The 15,687-nt window shown below is 35.3% G+C and overlaps 1 long non-coding RNA gene across 1 annotated transcript; it reads right to left on the reverse strand.

The window, feature by feature from the left end:
- Positions 1–14,404: 14,404 nt before the first annotated feature.
- LOC113309107 lies at positions 14,405–15,155 on the reverse strand. The gene is made up of 3 exons (XR_003340323.1): positions 15,128–15,155; positions 14,892–14,942; positions 14,405–14,790 (listed from the first exon to the last, which is right to left on the reverse strand). It is a non-coding gene; the product is annotated as an uncharacterized LOC113309107 (long non-coding RNA).
- Positions 15,156–15,687: the final 532 nt, after the last annotated feature.

Consider the following 15,687-nt stretch of genomic DNA (forward strand, 5'->3'; position numbering starts at 1 on the left):
GGTGTCCACAATACTTGTTTTGGTAAAAGAGGGTCCAATTAATAATCGGTTTATCCTTGTGGTAGATTGGATTGATTAATTGAGTAGATCGTCATCAACACAATTCTTTGGATTAAGATTGTTGTTGGCTTAATCTTAAAAGATTACTTCGGTAATTGAACATAAGATAGATCTAAGGACCCGGCGAAGGAGTTTATGTTAAGATAAACGGAAGAGCCTTTGTCCGACTCATATCACTTGGTTGAACAGAATTGATACCAAACAAATTTGTTGTTCCTTTACTGTTTGGAATACGAACCAAAGGAATTGTTCCAAGTACGTGAATTATTTATAAGTGGGAGGCGTGGGAATACAGACGGAACTAGGTGAACTATAGGTTTAGTTGCTTGGTCTCAACTATACGAAGTTAGGTGTAATTTTGTGTAGCGGATTAATCCTGAGAGTATTCACTTCTGGACAAGGTCCCAAGATTTTTTTGCATTTTCGGTTTCCTCGTTAACAAAATCTTGCTATGTCATTTACTTTATATTTCCTCATTATAATTGTTTTATTATAATTAAAGTAAATCATACAAACGTTAATTCATATTTACTTGATAAGCAATCCTATTGTGTTTGGTTAAGTCCGAACGTTTGTATCAAGTAAACATACTTCGTTGTTGTATTGTCTCGATCTCGTATCTATAGACGTTCACACGAAGTGTGAACCGATTAGTTGTATTGTCTCGACTCTGTCAATAGACAATCACTTTCGGAGGAATGACTTATAGGTAGAAAAAGTTTTAGCTTGAGGTATATTTGGGTACCCTCGCCTTTTCACGTTCGCTTCGTCCAACTTCATCTTATATCATGAGAAAATTTCCGAGTAACATCTTACATGGTTTGTGTGATACAATCATTTATTGTAAGACTTGGAAGGTTTCAGTAATGACTATTTCAATATCTTGAAAATTGCTTTGATGCTAATAGTGTGTAAAAACGGCTATTGTCATTATAGAAGAATGTTCAATGATTGAAATAAAGAGTTGATGATGTAACCATCTTTGGATATAAACATATATAGTGTGTTCGCACATTAGTGTATCTTAAGTATAAAGCACAGTTTGGCCAACTTTGCCTGCGTTAGTGGCGGTCAGGATTTGTTTTTGGCAAGAATAAATCTATGGATGTGGTTGTCCAAGCCACACCCATTACCCCCACGTGTGTCATAGCTTTTGGTTGATGAACGAGTGAGCGTGGTCCTTGGGTTGTTTTCTGGCGCTGCCCAACATCCCCTACCTTAGAGTTGGTTCTTCGTCTTCCTTCCTGTGTCATGGGAATGTTCGCCTCTATATTTCTCAATGGAGATAATATCAAATGACTTATCATGGGAAGGATGTAGACATAGAAAAAAGAACGAGGAGGTTCATCCTATATAAAGGTCGCCTGATTTTTCAAAGGCACATCACACTCAAACGCCGCATTTACAGGCCATCTACCTCCATCTTCACTTTAATGAACTTCTCAGCCACAATAATTTCAGGTGTGTAGCTTTTGCAGCATGTCATAAGTTGTTGATATTCTTCCCATATTTAAAAAAAAAAAAAAAAACATAAATTCTACATAGAAGAAAAATCAGGCGTGTCCTTAAATAGGAATTAGCTATATATATGGGTGATTAGTCGAGGTTTTTTGCTCCAGGTTTTATGTATATCTTTTTCTATCACTTCCTCAATACCCCTTTTCCTCTCATACTTGTGGGTTAGCTGAGCTCCAGAAGTTAAAGTCAAGACAGATATCCCCCAAAACTTAGATCCCACAGCTGCAATCTCCAAACCCCTTTCTTTTTTCCCTTTGAATTGATCATTTTGGCATCTCTCTTTCTAACTTATTTTTCTTTGTTTTGGGTTTGAACGTAATATTTGTAGAGGTGTATAATTGATTTGAGTGAGGATCATCTTTAGCAAAAGACAATTGTGAAAGCTAAAGGATGATGATGGTTGTAATAGATTAGAAGATTGGACCTTTACACGAAGGTTGGATTAAAAATTACTTTCATCTTAAATTTAAGGTATACCTATTTCTTCGAATGCTATAACGGCATGGAAATGGACACTTGCCGTGATGTTTGTGTTAAGGTTGGCATTCTGGATTCACAAATTTGGGGTTTCTAAAATCAAAGCTTCCGTCAAAACCTCAATTAGATAATCTGGATCATTTGTATTAAGTTATACCTAAAATTTGTTTCTTGATGTATGTTTGATGTTTCTTTCTAGCCTTCTTATGAATAATTTCTGTTTCTAGCCTTTTTATTAATAGTGGATTTCAAATTTGAGGAACCAGTGTTGAGAATTCTCAGTCACAGTCAGTTCTATATTTTTTAGCGCTTATTCTGTGATCTTAATTCTTTGTAATTCTAATATGAATAAGCCATGCACTAGAACTGTTCGTATAGAGTTGTAAACCGATATTACAATGTTGTTTCTTCAATTTAAAGGACACTATTTTTGTTCACAGCTATGTGGTTCTGATCCTGATCCTGATGGATGGAATACAAAATGTCGTCATTTATATGGTTCACAGCTATGTGGTTCTGATCTTGATGGATGGAATACAAAGTGTTCGTCATTTATATGTCCAATGATCATGTTTTGAATTTTAATAAGATTCAACCATTTGAATATCATTAAGTTCTTAGCTGTTCACTACTTTTCCTTGATTGCAGTTTTGACATTGATGTTGTTTGTCTTGATTTTTTTTCTTCTTCTTTTAGGTGTCTTCCAGAAATGAACTCAGAGCAGAATCCCAAAATGCTCCCACATTTGAGATGACGCTATGACCGCATACATGGAAATTAAAAGTTCGAAACTGGATATAGCCTTTCAAAAGGCAAAAAAAGTTCCCAGTGTAATTCCTCTTATCCCTTGAAGCTCCATGTTCATAGTAATCAATTGCTTATCGTTTAAGTAATGTAAGACATCTGGGTCACTGGCTGCGTCATTGGAATGATAGGAGCAATTTCATCACACAAGCAGACTTTCATTTTCTTAGGAAACATCGAATAAAATAGTGAGCATTCATGTTGGGTGGTGGATTTCCCAAGAATTAATTCAACAGTTCCTTATATTAGGAAAGTTTGGAGTATCTAGACAAAGCATTCTAATGGGCATAATGTCCAATCCAACCCAATCCACTCAGTTATAGCCAGTGGCATGTGAGCTAGGGGCAGGAAATGGAAAGTGTCCTGTTAACTAATTGATAAGTTTACATAATATTTTTTTTTAATTAAGTGATCCTTCCTCTATTTATAATTGATGTAATATATAGTAATTTTTAAGTAACCTTGAGTGTATGTTGTTGCTTTCCAATTTCTGATTTTCACACCCATATTTACATGTTTTGGTGTTGCTGCTTTTGCTTGATAATGATGTTGCTTGCCCTTTCCTTTTTTTTAAAATGACTGGGAACATTCTCAGGCTCGTTGTTTCTGAAATTCATCGCAAGGACTGGTGGTCAAGCAACAAACCTCTAAAGAAAAGATCATACAGTGTTTAAAATTAGCGCATAAAAGAGGTAGTAGTTCGTGATATGCGAGTGGACATAGAATGACTATCATGTTTCTCATGACATTTGAAACCAGTAGAGAACATTGATTTGCTGAAATATAAATTGAAGTAAAAACGTTACTTTATATCCTAATGAGGTGGACCGGCTAGAAGGGAACTTTACTCGAGGTGTGTTGTATGGAAAAATGGTGATGACTGATAGATCAAGTTGTAGACATGGCAGTGGTGGCGTTTTAAAATTTTGGTTGGGCGTAAGTAGTTTCCTCCTAAAGCCTCCTTATAGCATAAACATGGTCAATTTATCATATTTTGTCTTCAAGAGTTACACTTCACCGCAGCGGGTAGAAAATACAAGTCCCATGCCGATGCATTGTGATCTTGCTTCAAGTACTGTTTGTAAACTCTTCATTTTATTTTTGGGATTAAGCTGGGTACTATTAAGGGATGTATGAACTCAGTTTTAAGGTTGTAGCTACATTAAGTTGCAAGGAAGCTATATAGTTGTATTGGTCCGAAGGTTTCATATGCAGTCATAAAGGAGCTATGACAGAAGGAATGATATATACGATTGGTAGGCGAAACAAGAACATAAATGAAGACTCATTTAGGGATACTTCGTTTCAATTTATTTTTAGTTGGGAGGAGACTGTAATGATGTAATTTTTTTCTGTGGTTTTCTTGACAGGCATCGTTAATCGTCCTCTGTAAATATTTTTTGTTCTTTAGCATATAACTTTTTCTTCTCGATTTTTTTTTTAGAAAACTGTTGAACTCATTTGAATTTCGTTCATCTCAAAAGGTAAAATGAGTTCTGAGATGAATAAACTCAAGGCCTGAAACTATTTTTTTGGTGTTTAAATTCAAGAACGCTGATTTAAAAAAAGATTTGCCCGATAATTGAATATATTATACTATGATAATTATATCTTAAAATGATACACCAATCCGGAAATGAAAGGTAACGGCACGGGTTAAGCCCTAGTAAATCCATAAACCGGAAACCAATAGTATGCATATGTGTGTATACAGAATTGGTGAATGAGACAGGTTAAGTATGCGTACCCGTACGCATACTGGTGGAAGTTCTCGAACCAGGAATTTCTGCTGAGTTTGGGTTATGTTAAACTCATAAACCAGTCACCTTAAATATACGTACCCGTACGCATACTGGCGGAAGTTTTTGAGCCGAAAATTTCTTCTTAGTTTGGAAACTTAACAAACTCAAAACCGGTTGTTTAAGTATGCATACTTGAGCTGGTTACTTTGTCAAATCGGTCAGTTCATGGACTTAAACATTTAAATCATAAGGAATTCAATCTTTGCAAACCGTGGCTATAATGTCCATGATTGTGTTTTCTAAATAATTGAACCGTGGCTAGTTTCGTTTGAGTCATTTGAACTAGTTATGGTTAAGATGAATAAGGTTGATATGAGAGTAATCATATGGCTAACCTCGGTTAACTATTTGTGAACCAACCTGGTGTACACGTATAGGTACGGTTACATAAACCTAAATGAGGGTACATTTCATTTGTGTGTAACAAGCTAAGTCCGATCTAACGGTTGAAAGATATTAACTTGGTTGAATCAGGTTTTTCATCTAACGGTGAATATTGAATACTTTGTTACCAATGTAACTTGGATTGCAAACCCTGATTTGAAAACTATATAGAAGAGAACTCTAGCAACTTGGAAACCTAATCCCCACACCTTCTGTGTGTTACTAGTTGCATAACTAGAGTCGATTCTCCTTTAACCTTAGGTTTCTTCTCGAGACCCTGTAGGTTAACGACTTGAAGACTTCATTGGGATTGTGAAGCCAGACCCAACTATTATCTTTGAAGTTGCGTGATCTGATCTTGTTGTTTCTATCGTGTTGAGTGCAATTGAAAGAATTGGCTCGAGATTTTATATCTCCGATAGGCAAGATAGAAAAGTAATCACAAAAAAACTTCGTCTCATCGTTTGTGATTCCACAATAACTTGTTTCGCTAGTCGATTAAGTTTATTGTGAGGTGATTGATAATACTGAGCTGTTCTTCGGGAATATAAGTCTGGTTTATCAATTGGTTCCTGTTCACCTTGATTTATCAAAGGATGAAACAAAAATCTCTTGGGTATTTCTGTGGGAGACAGATTTATTCAATCATATAGACTTTCTGCGTGAGACATATTTGTCTATCAAGTCTTCGACTTTGGGTCGTAGCAACTCTTAGTTGTGGGTGAGATCAACTAAGGGAATCAAGTGCGTAGTATCCTGCTGGGATCAGAGACCTAAGGAGCGCAACTGTACCTTGAATCAGTGTGAGATTGATTATGGTTTAACTACAGTCCAGTCCGAAGTTAATTGGTAGTAGGCTAGTGTCTGTAGCGGCTTAATACAGTATGGTGTTCAATATGGACTAGTTCCCGGGGTTTTTCTGCATTTGCGGTTTCCTCGTTAACAAAATTCTTGTGTCTGTGTTATTTCTTTTCTGCATTATATTTTGTTATATAATTGAAATATCACAGGTTGTGCGTTTAGATCAATCAATTAGAATATCCAACCTTTGGTTGTTGATTTACATTGATTGACACTTGAACATTGGTCTTTGGTACCGTTCAAGTCGTTTCACATAATAATCAGGCACACGGATTTATATATGTTTGATTTGCTGATTACATTGTGAAACAGAGATATTAATACTATTTGATATAATTTACTCTAGATTGAGTTTGACTATCTAGTTGGTTCTCTAGAAAGTGTATTGGAGTAAGTCCTCTCAGATTGCCATACGAACTATTGGGTGTGGTTGTTAGACCCCACATTTTCACTTTAATCATTTGTAAAGATAAACTTGGCCAAAGCGAAAGCTTATCAACACATATTTCGAAAAATAGATAAGCGAGATAAACTCGACTCGAAATATCAAATGTGTATAATCGAAGTCTATATAGCAATACGAACTTTGTACCAATATATGAGATAGAGTAGATAGACTTTTGAGTGATAGATAAGTTCAAGTCTCCACATACCTTTTAGTCGGTGAAGTTCCACCAGTTCCTTGATTAGTTCTTCGTCTTTGCATGATGAAAGCCGTGGAGTCTAGAGATGAACTACACTTTCTTTCCTAGTCTGAGACTTAGCTATAATTAGATTAGAAATCAAGACTTATAGTTTTGGCAACTAAACTTGACAAACAAGCTTAAGATAACAACGCTTGCGAGTTCGATTGAGCAGTGCTCTAACAACATCGACTCTCGTGGTTTAATAAATGCACCAAAGAGTGGCATAGAGTATTCTTGGTGTAATAACAGAGTTGGGGTTAAAAGAGTTCTTTGTAACTTGGATAGAGCAATTTACAATGCTAAGTGGGAATACAAATTTGGTACCAGAAGTGTATCTGATCATGGATATTTATGTGGTGCTAATAAATCTTTTCCTAATTCTCTTAACATTCCCTTCAGAGCTTACAAAGTTTGGTCTTCTCGTTTTAATTTTCAACAAGTAGTTGAGACAGCTTGGTGTCAAGAAGTGGTGGGTACTCCTATTTTATTTTCATGAATAAACTGAAGAATCTGAAGATAATATTAAAAAGGTGGAACTACGAGGTATTTGGAAATGTGAATACAAAACTAATGCAAGCTGATAAAAATGTAATGGTTGTCGCTCTTCAATCAGACAGAATTCCTAAGGATATCACTTTACTCAACAACTTGATTACAGCTAGAGGAATTCAAGAAATCTTATCAAACCAACAAAGAAAAATTCTTAATCAAAAATCAAGAGTTAAATGGTTAAAAGAGGGTGCATCAAATACAAATTTTGTTCACACAAATATGAAGATTAGGAATGCTCAGTATACAATTTCTAAAATTGAGAATGGTAATATGGCAGCAACTCAAGAAGACATTTCTGAGGTAATTGTGCAACACTTCAAATCAAAATTTTCTTTCCAGGAGATGTCTGGAGAATTATTGAATGTAGGACCTGAAAGTTTGAGTAATGGGGATAGACTATTATTAGACACAATTCCTTGTGCATATGAGATCAAAGCAGCAGTCCAAGATTTAGATCCAGACAGTTCTCTTGGTCCAGATGGATTTGGTGGTTGGGTTTCATAGAAATTTCTGGGATATAATAGACACTGATGTTATCTTGGCCGTCCAATATTGTTGGAAAAGATGCATTTCCCATGGATTAAATTCCAATTTCGTGGTATTAATCTCCAAAGTACAAAATGCAAAGAAACCAAATCAATTCAGGCCAATTGGATTATCTAACTTTTTCTTCAAAATCTTCACTAATATTTTGGCAATGAGGATAAGAAACTTATTAAATAAAATCATCTCTCCTCAACAAGAAGAGGTGAATGAGCTGGCAACAACTAGAAGAGGTGGTAATGTAGCTATGAAGATTGATATTTATCAAGCATTTGATTGTTTGAGTTGGGAATTTTTGTTTGACCATGAGGATTGGGTATAAGAAGACTTGAAATCATTAACAAAGCTTTGTTAATGAAATTACTTTGGAAAGTACAACAATGAGATGAAGAATGGTCTTTATTCTTTCAAGAAAAATTGAAAAGAAGAATGGTGAATGGATAACATATATATTATAAACAATCTTCCATATGGCCTGGATTGAAAAGTGTGATGACTGATGTGCAAAATAATTCAAAATGGATTGTGGGAAATGGTCTAGATATGGATTTATGGAAAAAATGCTTGGATTAAGGAAAAAGCTTTGAGCAGTCTCTTCCCTGATAATGAGTTCATAAAAAAACACCAACATTTAAAAGTCAGCTCAATTTTAACTAATGGTGAGTGGAATATCCCATATGAATTGTTAAATTTCTTTGATATTCAAGATCTGTCTATAGTGGATGGTCAAAAAGGTAGAAGAATCTGGAGTGGTACAGTTACAGATAACTTCAGTGTTGCTTCAATAATTCATTGTATAAGAAATAAATTCTCTATCAGAAATGATTTCAAAATACTATGGAAAGTTTGTGTCCATCCAACAGTAGCAGGTGCTGTCTGGAAAATTGCTAGAGAAATTTGTGCCACTGATGTTATTTGGAGAAAAAAGTAAAAAATATAGCCTTCAAATGCTACATGTGCTTACAGTGTGAAGAAACACTGGATCATATTCTTTGGGAATGTGATTTTAGTCACTCTCTGGTACTGGATTGGTGGTATCTTCAGATTCAGAAATCCAAGCTCCTTCCATGACATTTTGGGTTTATAAAAACACAAAAAATTTGTGATTAAATAACTGTGGTTTGATAGCTGCTTTCACCACCTTAAGAGAAATTTGGTTTCATAGAAACAACCTGGTCTTTGCTGAGGATGTAGAATGCATAGAAGAGATTAAAATGAATATTATATTTCTTACAGGAGAGTGTGAATTCAGACTGAAGGGATTTATGAAAAATGAAGAATATGATCTCCAGATAATAAGTTTCTTTGGAATTAAATACAGACATACCTACACTATCAGGGTAAATGAAATCTTTTTCACTTTACCATCAGCTCCAAAAATCCTAATCTGTTGTGATGGAGCCTCTAAAGGAAATCCAGGAGATGCAGGTTATGGTTTCATTACAAGGAATCATATTGGAGAATTTTTGATGGTTGTAGCAGGTGGAATTAGATTTGCCACTAATTTTACTGCAAAAATCATGGTTGTGGTGTGTGCAGAAGAGTGGGAAATTCACAAAAAACCATTTGCAGGTATGTTTTAAGACAAATTCATATGTTGTTGTTCTTGCAATTCAAAGTAAAAAGCTGACATGGTCACTTGTAACCAAATAGAACTTAGTGTGTGCCAAGTTACAAAATTATGAGATTGTACACACCTACAGAGAGATCAACTACAATGCAGACAAGATGGCTAAGGAGGGGAGTTGACTAAATAAAAATAGTCTTAAAACTTACAATGAGATTAATCCTTTGATTTTAGAGTCTTTTATGCAAACATATTATAGATTTTATTAATTAAAAAATAATCTTTGTGTAATGCCTTATGGCTCTTATGTAAACTTATGTCATGATAATTGGTAATAAAATTATTTTTTGATTGAGCAAAAGAAGATAAAGCATTGTTCTTATCACAATACAAGTGAGGTGGTATAGGAATGAAAATCTGTAAATCCTGAATCAATTGGCAAATCCTAAGAAGTTCAGCGGCATCCTGTGTGCAATAGACCTATACTCTACATATGTGGAAGATGTAACAACTGTAGCTTGCTTTTTAGAAGTGCAAGAAATAGTACTATTACCAAAGAAAATGCAGTAGCCTGTAACATATCTTCAGTCAACAGGTGAACCTGCCCAATAAACATCAGTGAAATCTTGAAGAACATGTAATCCCTTGGAGAAAAATAATCCATGATCTAGATCACCCTTCACATATCTAAAAATCCTCTTAGCTGCCACAAAATGAACTGAAGTAGGTTGTAGATAAACTGACATACCTGATTTACAGAGTAATCTAGCTCAGGTCTAGTCCAAGTCAGGTATTGTACTCCAACCAAGGATATGTACTCTGTTGGATTATCAAGAGGGTCACCATCTGTGCTGCTCAACTTTTGAGGAAAAAAAAGCTAGAGAAGAACAAGGTTTAGCACCCACCATGGCAAGCAAATCAACATCATATTTAGTTAGACACGAGAATAATCCAGTGGAATTTCCCTTTATTTAAAGCCCTAAGAAGAAATGTAGATCCCCTAAATCCTTAACAGGAAACTGTTGGGTTAGAGTATCAAGCAGTTAAGTACATAAAGAAGCAGAGTTACCTATCAATAGAATATCATCATCCACAATAACCAGCACTATAGTAATGAACTTGCCTTGAGTTTGCACAAAAAGAGAAGTAAAAGCATCAGAAGCAACAAAACCAATAATAAGAAAAACAAAGAACAATTTTTCATACCATGCCCTAGATGTGTGTTTGAGGTCGTACAAAGATTTGTGAAGCTTGCAAGCATAGTCAGGATGATGAGGATCCACAAAACCAGGTGGCTGAGTCATGCATACCACTTCTTTCAAGTCACTATGGAGAAAGGCGTTGCTCAAATCCAGTTAAGTGATTTTCAAATTAAAGTGAACAACTAGAGCAAGATAAGCCCGATTGTAATTGGCTTAACAACATGGATGAATGTCTCATTAAAATCCAGACTATGTTGCTGATGAAAACCTTCCGATCCAAGCATAAACTTGAACCTCTCAACATATCCATCAACTTTCTGCTTAATTATATACACCCATTTACACCTAACATCATGATGACCGAGAGGAAGGGGCATTGATGTCCAAGTACCATTAATTTTAAATGTTTTATATTCATTAAACACGGACACTCTCCACTTGGGGTTCTTATTAGAAGTAGAGAAATAAGTGGGAGTAACAGATAAATGGTTGGAAATCTATGTAGCTCATGGTTTGCGCAAAATTTGTGGCGTAAAGCAATCTGTAGTATGCACGTCTACCTCAGACATTAGTAGCTGCTTGAGCTGATGTTACTCCCATCCACCACCATCACCATGAAAAATCCTGACACACCATCTATACCTGCAATTGCAGATCCAACATATGATTATAGGGTGATGGATATGAAGGTTCTGTTGGAAATAATAATTCTTAATCTAGAATTGTCTAGATTTGTTTGGATAAGTGTAAGGAATTCTACACAATGAAAGTTGTAGAATTCGTTAACTAGCCAATTAGAATACTCTGGAGAAAGCTAGACATGTCCAGAAAGCTCTATAAGGTGAACTAAAGAAAGATCGGTCATTGTAATTTTTATGTAATAAATTTAATAGTGCCTAGAGAATTCTAGGAAGGTCTAGTCGATTTGTAGTGCCTATAAATAGAAAAACCATATCGCAAATGTAATCTAAGCAATAAAGTTAATAGTAAGTTGTGTGTTTGAGACATTGACATCTTGCTTGAGTTCTAAATTATAAAGTAAATAAATGTCAGAAACAATGACGTCAAGTGGCACAAAATAATCTTCAAATATGCTTAGGATTTTCACCTCCAATCTATGTTCAATATCCCAGTGTTGTTTGTCCCGGTATCCTTTTTCATTACTCTCGGGATATTACGAAGATGTAATGGGTTACTGGTTAAAGTGAGCAATGGTGAGCAAAGTGTCCCTCTGCTAATATGTTAATTAGAGAAGTGTCCCTCTTTCAAACAAAATTACAAAAGTGTACCTCTTCAAGGGTTTTCCGTCCTAATGGTGTTAACTCACCGTTAACTCCGGATAAAATATAAAATACGCAAATGGAATTACCAATATACCCATATGACATTTTCGTAATTCCAAAAATAACCTCGAGTTAATCCGATTACGATCCATCTCGAGAATGATCCAACGCCTATTAGAGTACACACATACGATCCATCTCGAGAATGATCTAACGATTCTTAGGGAAGACACGCTTTTACGCACGTGCCTAGGGTTTGGATATATTCAGAAATGGAAACCCTAGAATCACTTTTCTTCTCATTTGCCGCCTCTCTTTTCTCTCAGTTCTCTTTTCTCACTTTTATTCTCTTCAAGGTCTGTTGATGAAAAGCTTGAAGAGTTGATCAAAGAAAACAAAACCCGTCTAATCACTGAGAGTCGCTCAGTTGCCTCCTCTATTTTAACTCAGTTTTTTCTTCCCTATCTTCTGTTGTTCAAGGTATGTTGATGAAGAACTTGAAAAATTGATTGAAGTAAGAAGTTCTACAAGATGAGTGGTGATGATAGTGATTCGAGCAAAATGAGGTAAGAAGTTCTTCAACTTTTTTTTTATTCTCAAAATGATTCTGTATTTTTAGGGTTTTTATGTTGGGTTATCGAACTGTTTCTGGTGATTTAGGGTTCAGGGTTCTTTTATTCGAACAATCATGTCTCTGTCATGTTAGGGTTTGATCGATTTACCCTTATTTGATTACTGATTTTCATTTTTCAAACCCTAATTTTGAAATTTGGGGATTTTTCAGAAACCCTAATTTTGAAATTTGGGGATTTTTTTTTAATTTCTCGATTTATGGCTGTTGTTGAATGGTAAAAATGATGAATATGGTTTCTGGGGATGTATTACGATTCTTAGTAATTGAATTGTTTGGATGGTTTTTTGTTTGTTGTATGTGCAGAAGCAGATTTGTTAGGTACCCTAAAAGGAGCTTTAGGGTTGAATTGTTCACCACAAATAAATGGACTCTATACCATGATTTGGATGTAAACTATGTTGATCTTCATATGTTGAGTGATATGATTATGTGGGAGATGAAGATTAGTGAGGCCAATTAGGAAACCGACCTTATTTTTTGAAACATCTATTTATAGAACCAACCTGTTATTCAGGAACGGAGGGAGTAATTGATAATAAAGATTTAAGATTTTTTCAACATTTTTGTCATCTCAAATGCAAGGAACTAAGATCATAAAAAAAGATGACATGTCTAACTGGGGTTAAAGAAAAAAAGTCTAGATTAGATTTTATTCATGACTTTGATCCATAGGTCCACATCAACATTTTATCTCTAAGTTTAAATTAAGAGAGTTAAATAACATCTTAGGGATCAAAGATTTTTATCTTTATTATCTTTGAGGAGGGGTCCTCTCTCACACTATCTCATATTTTTCACGTCATTTTTTAAATAATAAGCAAACAGTAAGGGTTTGAAGTAAATATTTTTGGCGATATAATCCTCTTACAAAGTTCTACATGCCTAGTAAAAATGAGAGCATTCAGATATACTAAATCTCGTAACCTACCGGCCTTAATTTCAATGGTTAAAAAACGTTGATTTTCAACGGCTAACTTTCAAAGTAGTAGATGATGATGTGTTGATTTTCAACGATTCACTTTCACAGTAGTAGATGATGATGTTATACGTCTCGAAATGCTCTCATTTTTTCAGCCAAATGAAAAATGATGAGTGGCGTTAGAGTATTGAGCGAAACATTTATCAAGCAACTCATTATGATCAGGAGCAACCGGATCAAAACCAGAAATTCCTGGGTTGGCACACATCAGCGTTGATCTTTGTACACCCATAGAGGGGGATACCATAGCACTACTATCTTAGAAGCTATATATGCCTTGGATGAAATCCCCAAAAAAGTTACTTACAACTCAGGAAATGTGGCCTTTTAAATGGATTCATGGGGAAAACAGGAAAAGCATCCTATGGGAGAAGAAAATGGAAGCATAATAAACCAAAACTATAAATATCCAATTTGTTCATGAATTATGTGTCCAGGGATATCATCAAGCTTAAAAGTTGTTTCAATAATAACTTTGTGAAGAAAATTTCCTCAATTATCATCATCAGTTCGATAAAAATTGTTTTAACTTTTAGGTGGAAACTTAACTCTGATTCTAATTTCTCTATAAAATCTCTTTGCAACATATGAAAATAACCTTGTGAACCCTACAAAGTACAAAGAATTAAGAACCAATCGAAAACGTTAAGTGAAAAACTATGACTATGGAAGTTTAACGTTCTCCCAATTTCTATTAAACTATGAAGAAAAAACTAGAGAACCAAGTGTGCAGGAATGTAAACAACAGACTGATAAATAATATTCAAAGTTGTGGCAAAATGAAGACCAGTATAGGCTTTAAGGAATTGGAGACTTGGTGCACATAACTATAAAAGAGAAGAAGAAAAAAGAAAAAAGAAAAAATCAAATCCGGCATGTCCTAGCTAGCAGCATGTTCTTTGAATCAGCTGTAGGAGTTTTCTATTTTTCCAGCCAGAGCTGTTAATGGACACCTTAATTTCTACTCTGATGAAAACCAGTTCACACAAGTCAAGTGCCTGTTAATGGACACCTTAAGCATGCATATAGATATAGAGAGATAGAGTCTACAAGTAGGTAATAGATTCATTCACCATGTAAGAGATAGAGACTATAAGTAGGTAATAGATGTATCACATGTTAATTACATAGGAAACAAAGTGGCAATTTTTAGAGTCTTAATTAAGAGATATATACATAACCTAAGATCACCATCTCTCACGCTTATTTGCCGAATGAAAACCCCAAGATGCTTGGTGCTTGCCCATGGGCTTTGTACTGCAACCAAGTAGTAAAAGTCACTCCCCCAAATCCAGCAGCTGAAAATTTCGCAATTTGTGCACCTGCCTTTTTATAAACGTCTTTATCAGAAACCTCCTTGGCTCCTTCAACCTCGGACGAGAAATTCCTTACTGAAGTGAAGTTCGTACCTAAACGCCTAATTTGGGAAACCATTGTTCTGAAGGGGTAAAAAAGAACCCTAATTAATCCAACAGATCACCAGAGAAATCCAAATACAGGTAGAAATAGAAAAACTAACACAGAAGAGAGAGTGATTACCTCAATGGAGCTGGCATTGTTGTGATTAACAAGTAAGTTTATCTTCGTGTTCTGAAAACATATAAAAGAGGACTATAATTAGATGATTGTTAAACACCCAGAAGGCCAGAGCCCAGAATCAATTCATATCAAACAAATCTTAACATAAAAACCCTAACTACGGGAAACAGAAAAGAAAAAATTGATGGAGGAGGGATCGATATAGAAAAAGGGAGAGAGGAAGAGAAGAACCATACCATGCAGGCGATACAAACACGAAAGGGCGATACTCCTGGTTTGGTTACTTTGGTTGATATATTTAGCGGAACTTCCCATGTCCGATTCAACTCGGGTGACAAGCCTAAAATATTACTAATGGCACCCGCTTTTCTACACGTCTTCCACGTCCGTGCTATTAACTGTAGGAGTCTAGGAGCAAGGATTGAATCAGGGCCGAATCACTTCTTCCCAAATCCCGAAAAAGCTTAGATTTTAGGGTGGTTTTTAAGTTTGGTGAAGAAAAGTGCATAGAAAATAGGCTTAAGCCGGTGTAAAAAAGAAAAAAACAATTTAAGCTACTCTCACATTCAATTTCTGGTTCTGCCAGAGTTTGAGGGAAAATATACATGATCAAATTAAGTGTTATAATGGGATGGGAATTGGTCCACTTTCAGACAAACTTATTCATATAGTTCTTCAGTACTTCAAGGAGTCAGTGAAAGTGGAAGTTGAAAGGCTGAAGATCAGCCGCTTGGAGAAAAAATTGCTTGATTTATTGATTATCTGTTTCGAGCATTTTCTTTCTTCGGCTTTTTAA

This window comes from Papaver somniferum, chromosome 9 (genome assembly GCF_003573695.1).
Source record: "Papaver somniferum cultivar HN1 chromosome 9, ASM357369v1, whole genome shotgun sequence".
In the NCBI taxonomy this organism is placed as follows: Eukaryota; Viridiplantae; Streptophyta; class Magnoliopsida; order Ranunculales; family Papaveraceae; genus Papaver; species Papaver somniferum.